We start from the raw sequence: 14,694 nt of genomic DNA, 5'->3' as shown, positions 1-14,694 counted from the left end.
TGTCCAGTCTCTAGCTTATACCCATCTATTGATTGATATGCAAATTCTAATTCATGCTACTCCTACCGGTTGGGATGGAGGTTTTGCAAGTGTTATAGGTTTTAGTTGAAGAGATGGAGGAAGCCCTCACTCGGCCCGCCATGCGCAGTGTCGATTTCCCAACTCATTTTCAAGTATTTGAGACTAGCCTAGAGTTTTCTAAAAGTTTTTTTTTCTTACTATTGATGCATTTCGGACTCCAAGGGAAGAGTTAATTTGCGATTGATAACTTATTAGATAATTATTTTTATTTTTTATTTTTTTCCTGTGTATAAATATTATCGACCTTAAATGAGCTTTATTATCGACCTTAAATGAGCTTTATGCAGTTTGTATAATTGAAGGAATTGTAGGACCATAACCCAGTCGACTTTGTTTTCTTGGTAGATTTGGGACGACCTCGCACTGCCGTTGCGAGGAATACATTTATGGCTAGTTTATAGGTCTTGGATTCCATTTAACTATTATCTTTTATCAGTTTTCGTGATTAATATAATGTTTTCACTGGAATTTACCTTAGCATATCCTTCAGAAATTTAAAAGTAGATTTGTTTTGTACTAGCTACATATTGTGACTATGAAACCCTCTTCAACAGTGTTTGTAAAGATAACTATTTCCAACCTGGCCTGTGAGGGTAAGGGTTTTGGTAAACCATGAGTGAAGAATAAATTCTTGGCTAATTCTGCTCTAAAGTTTTTCCATCTTTCTTAGTTATTTTTCGACAAGTCTGATTCCTAAATTGCCTTCTAGTTTTTTATACACTACATTTGTTTAATTGATTATGTATACTGGTAAAAATATTTCTTTTCCTTTTTTTTTCTTAATTTTTTTTACTCTTGGGCTGAGGGTTTTGCCGTTACTTAATAAGAGGTTTTGGCATACTGTTTCTTCCATATTTATATGTAATTATTAAATCTGTGTGGATGCTCAAGAATAATCTTTTCCTAAGTGATTTGTTTTGTTGTCATGAAATAAATACATATACCTAGATTCTAGAAGATTCTTTATCACTTGTCTATTGTATTTTGTTGTACATTTTACTTAGTACAAGAATTTAATCTACCACTCATATAGAAATGTAAAAATTACTCATGGACTATTCATATAACTTTCTCGTGTTAACCGGCCCTTTCTACGATAGAAAGCAACTAATAGGCATAGCTTATATAATATTTATATCAGCTTTCTATCATGCCACGCATTTACAAATGTAAAAAGATTAATTATGGACTAATTGTATAAATTTCTCGAATTAACCATCCCCTCTCTAATAGAAAATAACAAGAATAGCTTATATAAATATTTATATCACATTTTTATCATAATGAAATTTCTAACTTATTTGGATGATATTGTTTCCCAGATTGGTCTGCGACTAGACCTGTTCGTTATGTTTTCCTCCCAACCTTGAGACTATTATACTAGTATGTCTCCCCGTGAGTTGTTCCTGGTCAAAGGAACCTTCTTCTTTTACTATGAGAATGCATGGTCTCACAGCTATCTGGTCCTAACCAGACATAGTTACAGAAAACTGGCTGACATCTCAACACTAACTCTCTTTTTTTTTTTTCTATTCTTTTCTTTCTTACTCCCTCTTTTCTCCTGATCTCAAATACCCCTATCCTCTTGATCTTTCTTGAGTAAATACTCAAGAATAGTTAGAGACAGATAATTGTTTCTCATAACTGCTTAGTAGGTAAAACAATATTTACCAATAACTGCTAAATTCACTTTTGGATAACTAAATTCAAGAAATAGTTTTATAATTTAAAAAGTAAACAGTTTGTTTGGTTTGTAGTAAAATAAATATTTACATTATCTGGGGATATCACATCTTCCTCCCCTAAGATGTAACATCGTCTCAATGTTTTCCTTTTGAAAATAGATCCGGAAATTTTTCTTTCATAACCTGCTCATCTTCCCAAGTAGCCTCCTCTGACCCATAGTGCTAGCACTGCACTTTAACGTGGGTGATAACTCATTTCCGCAGCGTTACTTCTTTCCGATCGAGTATAACCAGGGGTTAGACCAAGAGCTTGCCTTCTAGTTCAACCTATACATAGCAATAAAACACTTTAAATCATCAACCAGCTTATTTAATAAATCTAAATATATATATATATATATATACTTTACCCGAATGTATTTCCAAATGATTATCTGGTTAGCATCATAAATGTATTTCGTAAGTAGAGAAACATGAAAGACATTGTGCACACGAATATGACTGGGTAAGGCAAGTTGGTATGTCACTGCTCCGATTCTAGCTAAAATTTGGAAAGGGCCGCAGAATCGGGGTGCTAGTTTAGCACATCCGGTCCATTGTAATGTGCTTTTCTTCGCTTATACCTGAATGTAAAAATGATCCCCCACTTGGAATTCCCAGAAGATTTCTCTTCCGATCATCAAACTTCTTTTGTTGGTCCTGAGCAGCTTTCAAACTGGCACGCACCTTTTTCACCATCCCCTCCAATTCGACTAACATATCTGCTCCTAGCATCAACTTGTCCTGTGGAACACTTCAACTCAAGGGTGTTCTGCACTTACGCTCGTATAACACTTCAAAGGGACTCATTTGTAATGATGTATGGTATCCATTGTTATAGGAAAACTCTACCAAGTGTAGGTAGTCCTCCCATTTAGATGGTTGTTTCATTACATAAGTTCGTAACATGTCTTCTACTACTTGATTTACTCACTCTGTCTCCCCATCCCTTTGAGGATGATATGCAATGTTGAAGTGTAGTTGTGTGCGCAATCCTTCAAATATAAATTTCTAGAATGCTGATGTAAATTTCACATCACATTCGGAAATGATCATTTTGGGTATTCCATGTAATTTACAAATGTTTTTCATAAAGATGTTATTAATTTGTACCACTTTATAAATTGATTGTACTGGTATGAAATGAGTAGAGTTGCTCAATTTGTCAACTACCACCATGATTGAGTCATTTTTCCTTTTAGATTTAGGCAATCTAGTAATGAAGTCGATGGATATGGTTTCCCATTTCCATTCAGGAATAGGAAGTGGGCGGAGTAATCCTGCGAGGTGTTGGTGCTCCGCCTTTACTCGCTGGCATTCCAGAGATCGGGCCAAATATTTTAATACCTACTTCTTCATACCAGGCCAGAAAAATTCCTTTCTGAGGGAAGAAATCATTCCCAATTGTTTTTAACGGCTGTTCAAAATTTTTACTTGCTGTCGTAAATATTTATATACTAAATATTTCATGGTTGTTTCATGAATCTGCTCATAGAAAGTAGTTCATTATTCACCGAAGGAAATCTCATACAAACAAATTACTTTTCAACATAAGGCATCCACAACCCAATTCTCTTTTCCCTTCAAGTGTTTGATTTCAAAATCAGATTCTCTTAAGAGGTTAGCCCAATGAGCTTCCCTAGCATTCAAGGTGGGTTGTCTGAAGTAGTTTGTTAGAGTATGATGATCAGTGATTAACAGAAATCACTTACTCATAAAGTAATGTTGCCACAACTTTAAGGCATGGATAACTGTTGTCAACTCTAAATCGTAGGCCAAATACTTTTGTTCATGCTCTTTAAGTTTTCTTGATTCATAGGCTACAACCTTCCCTTCTTGCATTAATACGCTACCTACACATTCTTTGCTAGCATCCGTACAAACCACATATTCTTTATTAGGATCAACAATGCTCAAAATGGGTGCGGTGGTAAGAAGATGTTAGAGCTCATCAAAACTCCTTTGACAGTGAGAGGTCCACGTAAATGCTTTTCCTTTCTTTTGTATTAATGCTCTTTTGACAGTGAGAGGTCCACTTAATTTTTTTATTACAAAAATATATTCATAATGTCTTAATTCTTATAAAAATAATATAAATGAATTAGATTATAAAATATTTAAAACAAAATAATATTTGTTAAATATAAATTTATTATTTTATAATTAATGGTATAATAAAAAATAATTTTATATAAATCTATTCTATTTTTAAAATATAAAAATATATAATTAAGTTAAGAGGTTTATTTTACAATGATGTTTAAGGGTATTATTAACATTGAAATTTTGTTCATATCCACTAAAATAAAATAAAATAAAACTCTAAAAATAAGTAAATAAATATACAAAATATTTAAATAATATCTACTCATAAAAAAATTACTAAAAAAATTAAATCTCTCTAAACTCATATTAAATAAATTTTTAAAATAAATCAAAATTAATATATTTAAAAAATATAATATACTTATAATTTCTAAATAAACTTAACCCGTGACCTTGACCATAAAAATCTTGTGTGAAGTGAATCTAATAAAGTGAGGCAGTCATTTAATTTTCTCTGCTTATACGGTATCCTTATTTGATGTAGAGTCCGGAAATATCTAAGAATTTGATGGAAAAATAAAGATGAAAATCTTGTGTGAAAGTGAATCAAATCCACTGAGGCAGTCAGTTAATTCTGTCCACTTGTACTGTATCCTTATTTGATATAGAGCCTAGAAATATCTAAGAATTTGATGGAAAAATAAAAATAAATTATGTAGAGCGGCTTTAGTAATCTACATGCCTTTCTGGATCTACACGGAAGAAGTTCAGGAAGCGTTGACAAGATCAATTTGTAATATAAGCAATGTAGCTCTATATGGAATTTGTGATGCTTTTGTCAAATCAGAAACCACCCTCCCCTCTATCTGTTGTTACTGATATCTCTTTCAACCAAGTCAAACCTCGGTGCACGTTACCTCCATAGGAAGCCTGAGATAAGATGTGTTCGTTGCAATCACACGTGGCTAAGCTTATGTTATCCTTTCTTAATCCTTACACGGTGCGCGCCAGCTGGAATTGATCATCACCTTTGCTCTTACTACCAGACCGTATTGGCTTTTTGTCAATGTTCTTAATCAACATTATTAATCTAAATTTCTTTAATGTGATTCTAAAATTCAGCTTTTTAAGTCTAAATAGTCAAATCGAGAACTAACACCCTTTGCAATCATCCCAAAAACTATTTTTCATGAAATTATATTGTTTATATTCATGTTTAACCTTACAGTATTTTCAACAATAAATTATTATTTATATTTAAATAATATAAATTTTAAATACAAAATTGTCACACTTTCCCAGAAATTTTTTTTTTTAACGTGACGTTCAAATATGGTAAATATGAGTTAATGTAAAACATATATATTACATTAACTTTCATTAAACTATAAACTAATTGCACATCCAACAGGTTACCAATATCTAATGTACAAAGGTGGCGGCATAAATTAAAGTGGATAACATACATATGTCGCATGTATATAGTTGCACGCATCACTATATCCAAGGTTGATTGACGGGTTATACGAATATACTTATGGGCCCAGTGTTAATTACATACACCTTAGCCATTTCCGCCATCACCACGCTCTCGGCCTGCATGCACTGCTCCGAATTCAATTACATTAAATAGCAACAGCTACCATCGGATTTTTCCATATCGGAGACTTACCTGCATTCAATACATTTGTCCTGGCCTCTGCACTCGGTACCAACTGTGCAAACCTGCGTCGTCCATTTGGCAAGGTAAACGGCTGTGATGGCACTTGGCCGTGAGCTCTCGGAACTCGAGATGATACAGGGTGGCTTCTCGGTGGTGTTTGGTTTCGCGCCCATTTCCACCGGTTATCGAACGGTGAACATTGCATATGGCGGATCAACGGAGGAGATCCTGCCACGAATAGGTCAATGGTATGAAGAGTTTATAAACCCATCCCCTTTCTTTCGGGTTCTAATGTTCATTTGGTTCATCGATGAGTCTGCTGAAGCTCTGAGTTCCTGAATGAGTTTTTATGCAATCTACAGCTACTGCAAGGGTTATGGGACGCTTCAGGTATGCGCACCATTAGAGTTTGCAATGCATCGACGCTGTTTAATGGTAATACGCCATGTCTCCCGGTAATTCTAATTATTCGGCCCCTTGACTGTCACAGTTTTCCAGTTATTGCTTTCAGTTCTGGTTTTTATGAAGCACTGTTTCACATAGCATTTTCGTTCTCAGGTTTCCCTATCTAATGGATCTCTGGTTCAGGTAAGAGGCTACCCTCGCATCTTGGAGGCAAGGATACCCTCCAGCATACTGTCGGCTGACCTTAACCAGGTATGCTCATTACTGTAGGTTATTTTTCATCCTTAAGGATCAAGCCGAAGTCTGAATCCGACCACCCTTGAACAGGGTTGTCAGACTTTGACTGTTCGATTCAGATATCATATATGCTAGAGTTCTCAGGCAATGATACGGCGCCTAGGTCGACTCAGGCGGAACCGCGAAGTACAATCACTTCGCGCTTTGAAGAATTAGTTCAGAAAATATCATATCATGTTTAATTTTAGGCTTAAGCCATCCGGCTCATTTTGTCTACAGACAATTATTTATGAAGCCAACTTAACGTTGAACTCTCTTATGGATTTCTCGGTTATAATGAGGTCACCCTTTTTAAGTTGGTTTTGTTCTCATATTCTTGTTTACAGTCTTCTCGGACGTCCCAGTCCTCTGTTTCTAGTTTTATATTTTGAACTCCGAATGTTAATATACAGCTATATAATTTCATTACCATATTGCTCTAATGTCATGAGACTCGTTACATTACATTGTCATATTATTGTATAATGCCTCTGTTATATGAGACGGTTCGGTTTGAATATGATACCATGCATTCGGTTTGGTTATGATGCCTTGCGGCTCGTTTCCATTCCCATTCAACCGTGTAGCTAAAGGTTTATTTGTAGTTAGTCTGAAGAATGCATATACCATAGTTACATACTATTCTGGTCGTATATATATATTGTTTACATTTTGAATGGTCCATACGCTGTTCTGGTTATGTATGCTGTGCATGCGACCTTACAGAGTTCGATTTCATAATATATATGAGGTTCTTGTCATTCTCTGGCCGCGGCTATCCGGTCCAGGGTTTAGTATGCACATATGTTTCTCTTTATTTATATGAACAACATTGTAATACATGTATATATATATCCATTGCTATTGCGGCACTTTACCAGTCCGCCTTATGTCTCAATGTTATACCGTGAATGCATGTTAAGGGTTTTTATATCAAGAAAGCATAAATAACTTCTCTTCGAATCTTGCTGTGTCAACGCATATTTCGCTTATTTGTCTTGTAAACTAAACAGAGACCTACAGTATACTTTTCTTTGCTAATATCATTCTGATATTACAGACTCGTCTATTCAGCTTTATATTGTATGGTCATTTCTCAATAACAGTCTATATCTGTTTCTTCCTCGATACCCATGCATTTTTGGTTTCTAGTTAACAATTACTGTTTGAATCTCTCTTGTATTCAGTTAATGTTAACAGTCAGCTAATCTTTACTGTTCTCATTTCTATTTACAGAACAGTATGTTAGTTTAGCACATCACAGTATAAGAAATAATTTCAGTAAATCAATAGTCTCACAGTAGGCCATACCTGATAGTCTGCAAACCTACTTGAGTGCTTGTCAATCCTCCCGTCCGTAGGAAGTCTTCGCTGAGCTTCCACCCCCAAGCACTTGCTGGTCCTACTCGACTGCAATAGCACTGGTCTTCGCCAGCCAACGCTATCTGATCCTAACCAGACGTAGCGTGCACAGGAAAATTTCCTTTTCCACTTCTGCTATCTGATCCCAACCAGCATAGCATTCATTTTTCATTTTCTCTGCCATCTGATCCTGACATAGCATCAGTATTTGTTTCCTCTTTTTCCTATTTTTCATTTTCTCTGCCATCTGATCGTGACATAGCATCAGTATTTGTTTCCTCTTTTTCCTATGCACATTCTAATCATAAGATCTGTAGCGGCTGTTTTCGATTAATGTCAAATAAACACCGCCGCCCAGAATGCCGCTGTATGAGCTATGCACCCTCTAATATAATGGCTCTGAAGGCTTTTTTTTGCGGTTTTTGGAATCTTTCCCGTGTTAACAGCAAGCTCCTCCGCTTCTGTGGTTTCCTGAATTTGTGCTTAACGTGTCCCTCATTCTCGTTCAGTTCCACAATAGCCAAGAATCAGTTAATAACTGATTTGTAATCTTTAATTACTTTTACGCAGGGTTACAGTTATTCATGATAGGGATATTACATACTCCCCCTCTTAACAGGAACACCGTCCTCGGTGTTCATCATTCATTGGAACTTTAGACTTTACTCATGGTATTACCATCTAAGCCACACAAAATGTGATCCTTTCTCTTTGAAATCAACGATTTCATTCTAAGAAAAGACGACAAACAAAATAGTAACGATATAGTCATAAGAAATATCATCAGTTATAAGCATCAATAGTTGCAAAAATATGCAACTTCTAATCGCCACCACTTCCCTTATTCATTTATGATAACAATTCTCTGTGTTAACTTACCATTACTTACCAACTATTCTTGAAAATCATGAATACCTTCATGTAAACATTTAATAGTGGTTGGTCAACTCTTCAACCTTCCAGGGTAAGTAACCCCTGTAATATATGACTAACAATTCAATCACATTAGTCACTATATTTTGAGTCAAATGAGATACTTTTGACTAGCAATCAATTGTGCAATGTAAGATGCTTCTAAATCACAGTACTTTTACAAGTACTTAAAGAGCACTAATACTAATCATCAAATGATAAATTACTGATCCACGTGCATATTGAACGAATTCTCACTAAAGACATCCGCAAAGTATTTCGAGAAGTACCAAAAGAGCACCTAGCTCTCTAAACATCAAAACAGTCAATTACTACATTAAGCAAAAATTGTCCTAGTTCCCACTAAACCCACTAAAATGTTCACAACATTAATAATACAATAAAGGAATTAAGATTTCCAATTACTCCTTATTGAGCACTAAGCTCATTTCTTGTTAAATGTGCATAACATATTTCACACAACTATATATAGAATTTATTTTCAACATATCATATAGCTGATTCATTCATTTCTTTAGCTATGAGCATCATAATAGGCTAAAGAATTCCCAACCCATGGGAATTGGTTCCCATAACCAAATCGAGTATTTTCACATCCAGATAGTTTCTTCGATAAAGACCTTACCAGGTCTAACATAGAATCCCACTGGCCAACCAGCTCAAGAATTCTAGGGAGAGGAGGTCCGGGCAGACAAGTACCATCAACCCTTTTGGGCAGGTAATTGCCATCAACCCAACTCCGGGCAGACAAGTACCATCAACCCCTCCAGGTAGGTAATTGCCATCAACCCAACTCCGGGCAGACAAGTACCATCAATCCCTCCGGGCAGGTAATTGCCATCAACCCAACTCCGGGCAGACAAGTACCATCAACCCCTTCGGGCAGGTATTGCCATCAACCCAAGCACTTGCAGGTCTTACTCGACCGCAATTACACTGGTCTCGCCAGTAAACGCTATCTGATCCTAACCAGACATAGCGTGCACAGGAAAATTCTTTTCCTCTCATGCCATCTGATCCTAACCAGACATAGCATGAATATTTTCTCTTTTAATACTCTTCCTCCAAGTAATTTACACAATGAACCATATGAACATTATCATTAACACAACAGACATGCATGTATACCATGCATTTACACCTAACCCCAACATGGGTCCACAACATCAAGATTGATGGGAAACATATCCATCATGCACGTTGTATGCATGCAAATTTTCCAAATAACATAGTTCATGCATATCATATAACATCATTCTTTATCATTTATAATTGTATTTTATGTGATGAGTTTTCTTGTTGCCGTTAAGCTTCCACTACTTAATCCCATCAGCAACGTTAGTTATAAATATGCATCAGTTAACACGTATTCCATTTCCAAGAATGTTCATGCATACAATATTGTCATGTATAAAAGCATATGCAAATACTCAATAAATGTCAACAATCGTTGAGTTAACAATCTAAGCATTTCCAATTTTGCCAGTCTGTTGCTCCAATTTCAATCATCATTAGTGGAGTATTATCTCACGTTTACTATGGCTAGCTTGGGTCATGTATTGTTAATGTAATTAAACATAATCTCTCTAACATACAAAGATCATAACTCTATATCATAATGACTAATCTTTGTGCATACCATTGCTTATCATATAAGCCTTTCTTTAATGTATACAACCCATATTCCTTTCACTAGAATACTACCAGCATTTCATACAACAAACCACATACCTCTTTCTTAAAGGAAGTCATTTTAATTCTCATTTCTCTATCTTCCGATGTGAGGGTTTCTCTAGATTCCTTTTCAAGAAATTATTAAAGATATCTATCTTTAGACATAAAAATCAAGATACAAAAACAAAGTTTACTTATCCTTTATGTATCAAAATCAAGCAATCGACACAGCTGACACAGCTCATCCAACCAGACAATATCTCCAAGAGATTATTATTTTCAAAGAAGTTAGCATGACCACTTTCTCTAAGTACACACCGACTTACAATTTCAAAGTCACAATAGCTACTCATATGCAACATGTGTTCTCCTAACACAATTACCTTACTTCAATGCACATAGTTCTTTTCATGAAACAAGTAAGGATTTTGGTTCTTGTATGATCACTATTCTAATGTGTCTTTAAGGAAAGAACCGATACTTTTATTTTCAAGAAAATTTTCATAAAATCTTGCATCTTCATACATGAAATATGCATACTTTTTCCTCAAGAAATTAGGGATAAATATCTATGTGCCTAGAAGCACATCTTTAGTTATCTTTTATAATGCATGTAATGCATAATCATTTCACTAGAACTTAGAAACTAACTAGAATCATCATGCAATTAGCATATAAAATAACCAATTCTTTTACTGCAAGTATTATCATATTTTCTCTACCAAGAAAACATATAAACAATCAATCTTTAACTGCATGCCTTAACCCATTTTCTTTACCACGAAAATCTATAAAGAACCATTCTTTTATTGTATGCATTCAAATACTTCCTCTACTAAGAAATCATATAAAACATTCATACGTGTTCTTCAAGTAAGTGAACAAGACACTTATCTTATCCTTGGGTCAACATTCATAACTTAACAAGTTAAACTACCCTTACCGGAAGCAATTGATCTGCTTATGCAGTTAGAAGCATAATCTCCTAAGTGTCACACACGCACCAGAGTTGCCACTTGATGCTAGATGCAACAATTATCATAACTTTTCTATGTATCCATTTCAGAATAATGACTTCAAGGAGACATTACGAAAATCATTAACAACAACACACTATAGTTATCATTTTCCAACTCCTTAAGCATGGTCAAGGGAATGCACATCAAGCGCTATCTAGTCATTCCCAGACTCTTTTTCCCATCTCCGTCTGTCCCTACAACACGGTCTTCTTCCTTCTCCTTGCTTCCTTTTCCTTTGGAAGCATCTATAGTTGGGGAAGGTAGTTAGAGTTAACTGAGAACTGTATTAACACAAGTAGTCTATTAATGCATAATTATCACATGTAGTTATACCATGAATGGGTCCTAGAAATGTTACCCACTGAACATGCCTCTACAATTAACTTTACCCTGGAATGCAACATGCATAAGAAATCCATCATTCCCATGCCTCTACAATTAACTTTACCCTGGAATGCAACATGCATAAGAAATCCATCATTCTACCTCATAGTAGAGATAAATTCAACCATCATTAAATCGAGGCTCTGATGGTTTTTATCTCCCAACAAGTAATGATTAACATAAACAAATACCATGCTAATGGATTTCAATTATGCTAATGGATTTCAATTAATTAGAGGGCAATCATCTTTAAATCTATTAGGACATAAGCATATACTATTCATCATGCATTCCCATGGTGAATAAAATTAAGAACTCCTCATAAACAACTAGAACTATAGCACAGAGAGAGTAAAAATCTTCACACACACATTCCATGCATGCGACATCAATCAACTTCACTTGTTTACTAAGATTGTAGCAATCTTAGTCCAATTCAATTAACCCATATAAGTTCTATGGGTTAGTCATACAACACTAACCAATCTCAACTACCAATCATCTTCATGCATCCATGACAAGACTGAATCAAAGTTAGTTATAACAATCAAATCTCGCTGCTTGACTCATGGCATGTTTTCAATATCTAAGGGGTTCTTCTAATGTCCTTTTTACAACAATTTTTTATCCTATTCAAGGATGTTCCCCCCCAATTTATATTCATGCATTGGCTTATTAAGTTGCGTTCATTGTAATTTCAATCTAGTTCAATTTATGCATGGTCGTTATGGCCATATGTGCAAATCAAAAGTTGGTAGTTGGTTGTCACTTCCTCAATGAGTGTTCAATATTGTTCTTAAGTGTAATGAGTGTTCAAATTTTGTTTGTAAGTGCGACAAAAGTTTCCATTGTCTTTTCCTCATCAGGAATCCAATGTTATGAATCCAATGTTATGAATGTAGTTATGTAACAACTTATTACCTACTTCTCAAAGAAGTTATAAACATGAGTGACACCCTTCATGCCAAAAGTAGTGTATATGAGTATGCGACTGATTAAACTCATACCTGAGTTAATGCCTACTGATGGCGTACCTCCATATCCTTTCCGCTTACCAATTCCCAAAGGCGCCAGTGCTGCAACCTTTAGCTCTGATACCAATTTGTCACACTTTCCCAGAAATTTTTTTTTTTAACGTGACGTTCAAATATGGTAAATATGAGTTAATGTAAAACATATATATTACATTAACTTTCATTAAACTATAAACTAATTGCACATCCAACAGGTTACCAATATCTAATGTACAAAGGTGGCGGCATAAATTAAAGTGGATAACATACATATGTCGCATGTATATAGTTGCACGCATCACTATATCCAAGGTTGATTGACGGGTTATACGAATATACTTATGGGCCCAGTGTTAATTACATACACCTTAGCCATTTCCGCCATCACCACGCTCTCGGCCTGCATGCACTGCTCCGAATTCAATTACATTAAATAGCAACAGCTACCATCGGATTTTTCCATATCGGAGACTTACCTGCATTCAATACATTTGTCTTGGCCTCTGCACTCGGTACCAACTGTGCAAACCTGCGTCGTCCATTTGGCAAGGTAAACGGCTGTGATGGCACTTGGCCGTGAGTTCTCGGAACTCGAGATGATACAGGGTGGCTTCTCGGTGGTGCTTGGTTTCGCGCCCATTTCCACCGGTTATCGAACGGTGAACATTGCATATGGCGGATCAACGGAGGAGATCCTGCCAGAATAGGTCAATGGTATGAAGAGTTTATAAACCCATCCCCTTTCTTTCGGGTTCTAATGTTCATTTGGTTCATCGATGAGTCTGCTGAAGCTCTGAGTTCCTGAATGAGTTTTTATGCAACCTACAGCTACTGCAAGGGTTATGGGACGCTTCAGGTATGCGCACCATTAGAGTTTGCAATGCAACGACGCTGTTTAATGGTAATACGCCATGTCTCCCGGTAATCTTAATTATTCGGCCCCTTGACTGTCACAGTTTTCCAGTTATTGCTTTCAGTTCTGGTTTTTATGAAGCACTGTTTCACATAGCATTTTCGTTCTCAGGTTTCCCTATCTAATGGATCTCTGGTTCAGGTAAGAGGCTACCCTCGCATCTTGGAGGCAAGGATACCCTCCAGCATACTGTCGGCTGACCTTAACCAGGTATGCTCATTACTGTAGGTTATTTTTCATCCTTAAGGATCAAGCCGAAGTCTGAATCCGACCACCCTTGAACAGGGTTGTCAGACTTTGACTGTTCGATTCAGATATCATATATGCTAGAGTTCTCAGGCAATGATACGGCGCCTAGGTCGACTCAGGCGGAACCGCGAAGTACAATCACTTTGCGCTTTGAAGAATTAGTTCAGAAAATATCATATCATGTTTAATTTTAGGCTTAAGCCATCCGGCTCATTTTGTCTACAGACAAGTATTTATGAAGCAAACTTAATGTTTGACTCTGTTATGGATTTCTCTGTTATTATCTTGTATAATGAGGTCAACCCTTTTAAGTTGGTTTTGTTCTCATATTCTTGTTTACAGTCTTCTCGGATGTCCCAGTCCTCTGTTTCTAATTTTATATTTTGAACTCCGAATGTTAATATACAGCTATATAATTTCATTACCATATTGCTCTAATGTCATGAGACTCGTTACATTACATTGTCATATTATTGTATAATGCCTCTGTTATATGAGACGGTTCGGTTTGAATATGATACCATGCATTCGGTTTGGTTATGATGCCTTGCGGCTCGTTTCCATTCCCATTCAACCGTGTAGCTAAAGGTTTATTTGTAGTTAGTCTGAAGAATGCATATACCATAGTTACCTACTATTCTGGTCGTATATATATATTGTTTACATATTGAATGGTCCATACGCTGTTCTGGTTATGTATGCTGTGCATGCGACCTTACAGAGTTCGATTTCATAATATATATGAGGTTCTTGTCATTCTCTGGCCGCGGCTATCCGGTCCAGGGTTTAGTATGCACATATGTTTCTCTTTATTTATATGAACAACATTGTAATACATGTATATATATATCCATTGCTATTGCGGCACTTTACCAGTCCGCCTTATGTCTCAATGTTATACCGTGAATGCATGTTAAGGGTTTTTATATCAAGAAAGCATAAATAACTTCTC

General features: G+C 35.9%; 2 long non-coding RNA genes across 8 annotated transcripts; both read left to right on the top strand.

The window, feature by feature from the left end:
* The first annotated feature begins 5,810 nt into the window (after nt 1-5,810).
* On the top strand, nt 5,811-6,511 carry LOC149240970 (uncharacterized). Of its 4 annotated transcripts, none has more exons than XR_016245573.1 (3): nt 5,811-5,949; nt 6,103-6,171; nt 6,247-6,511. It is a non-coding gene; the product is annotated as an uncharacterized LOC149240970 (long non-coding RNA). The 4 variants fall into 4 exon arrangements; XR_016245572.1 differs by having other exon boundaries at nt 6,073-6,171; XR_016245575.1 differs by having other exon boundaries at nt 5,811-5,969.
* A 6,698-nt stretch (nt 6,512-13,209) lies between these two features.
* Nucleotides 13,210-13,982, top strand: LOC149240969 (uncharacterized). 4 transcript variants are annotated; one of them, XR_016245569.1, is made up of 4 exons: nt 13,210-13,294; nt 13,409-13,501; nt 13,635-13,703; nt 13,779-13,982. It is a non-coding gene; the product is annotated as an uncharacterized LOC149240969 (long non-coding RNA). The 4 variants fall into 4 exon arrangements; XR_016245568.1 differs by having other exon boundaries at nt 13,605-13,703; XR_016245571.1 differs by lacking the exon at nt 13,210-13,294 and having other exon boundaries at nt 13,348-13,481.
* The last annotated feature ends 712 nt before the right edge of the window (nt 13,983-14,694 follow it).

The sequence above is a fragment of the Pinus tabuliformis genome, chromosome 8, assembly GCF_031772625.1.
Source record: "Pinus tabuliformis cultivar Carrire ecotype Pingquan chromosome 8, CPIR1, whole genome shotgun sequence".
NCBI lineage: Eukaryota > Viridiplantae > Streptophyta > Pinopsida > Pinales > Pinaceae > Pinus > Pinus tabuliformis.
Note: the sequence above shows the minus strand (reverse complement) of the source record. Positions and strands in the feature narration are given on the sequence as shown.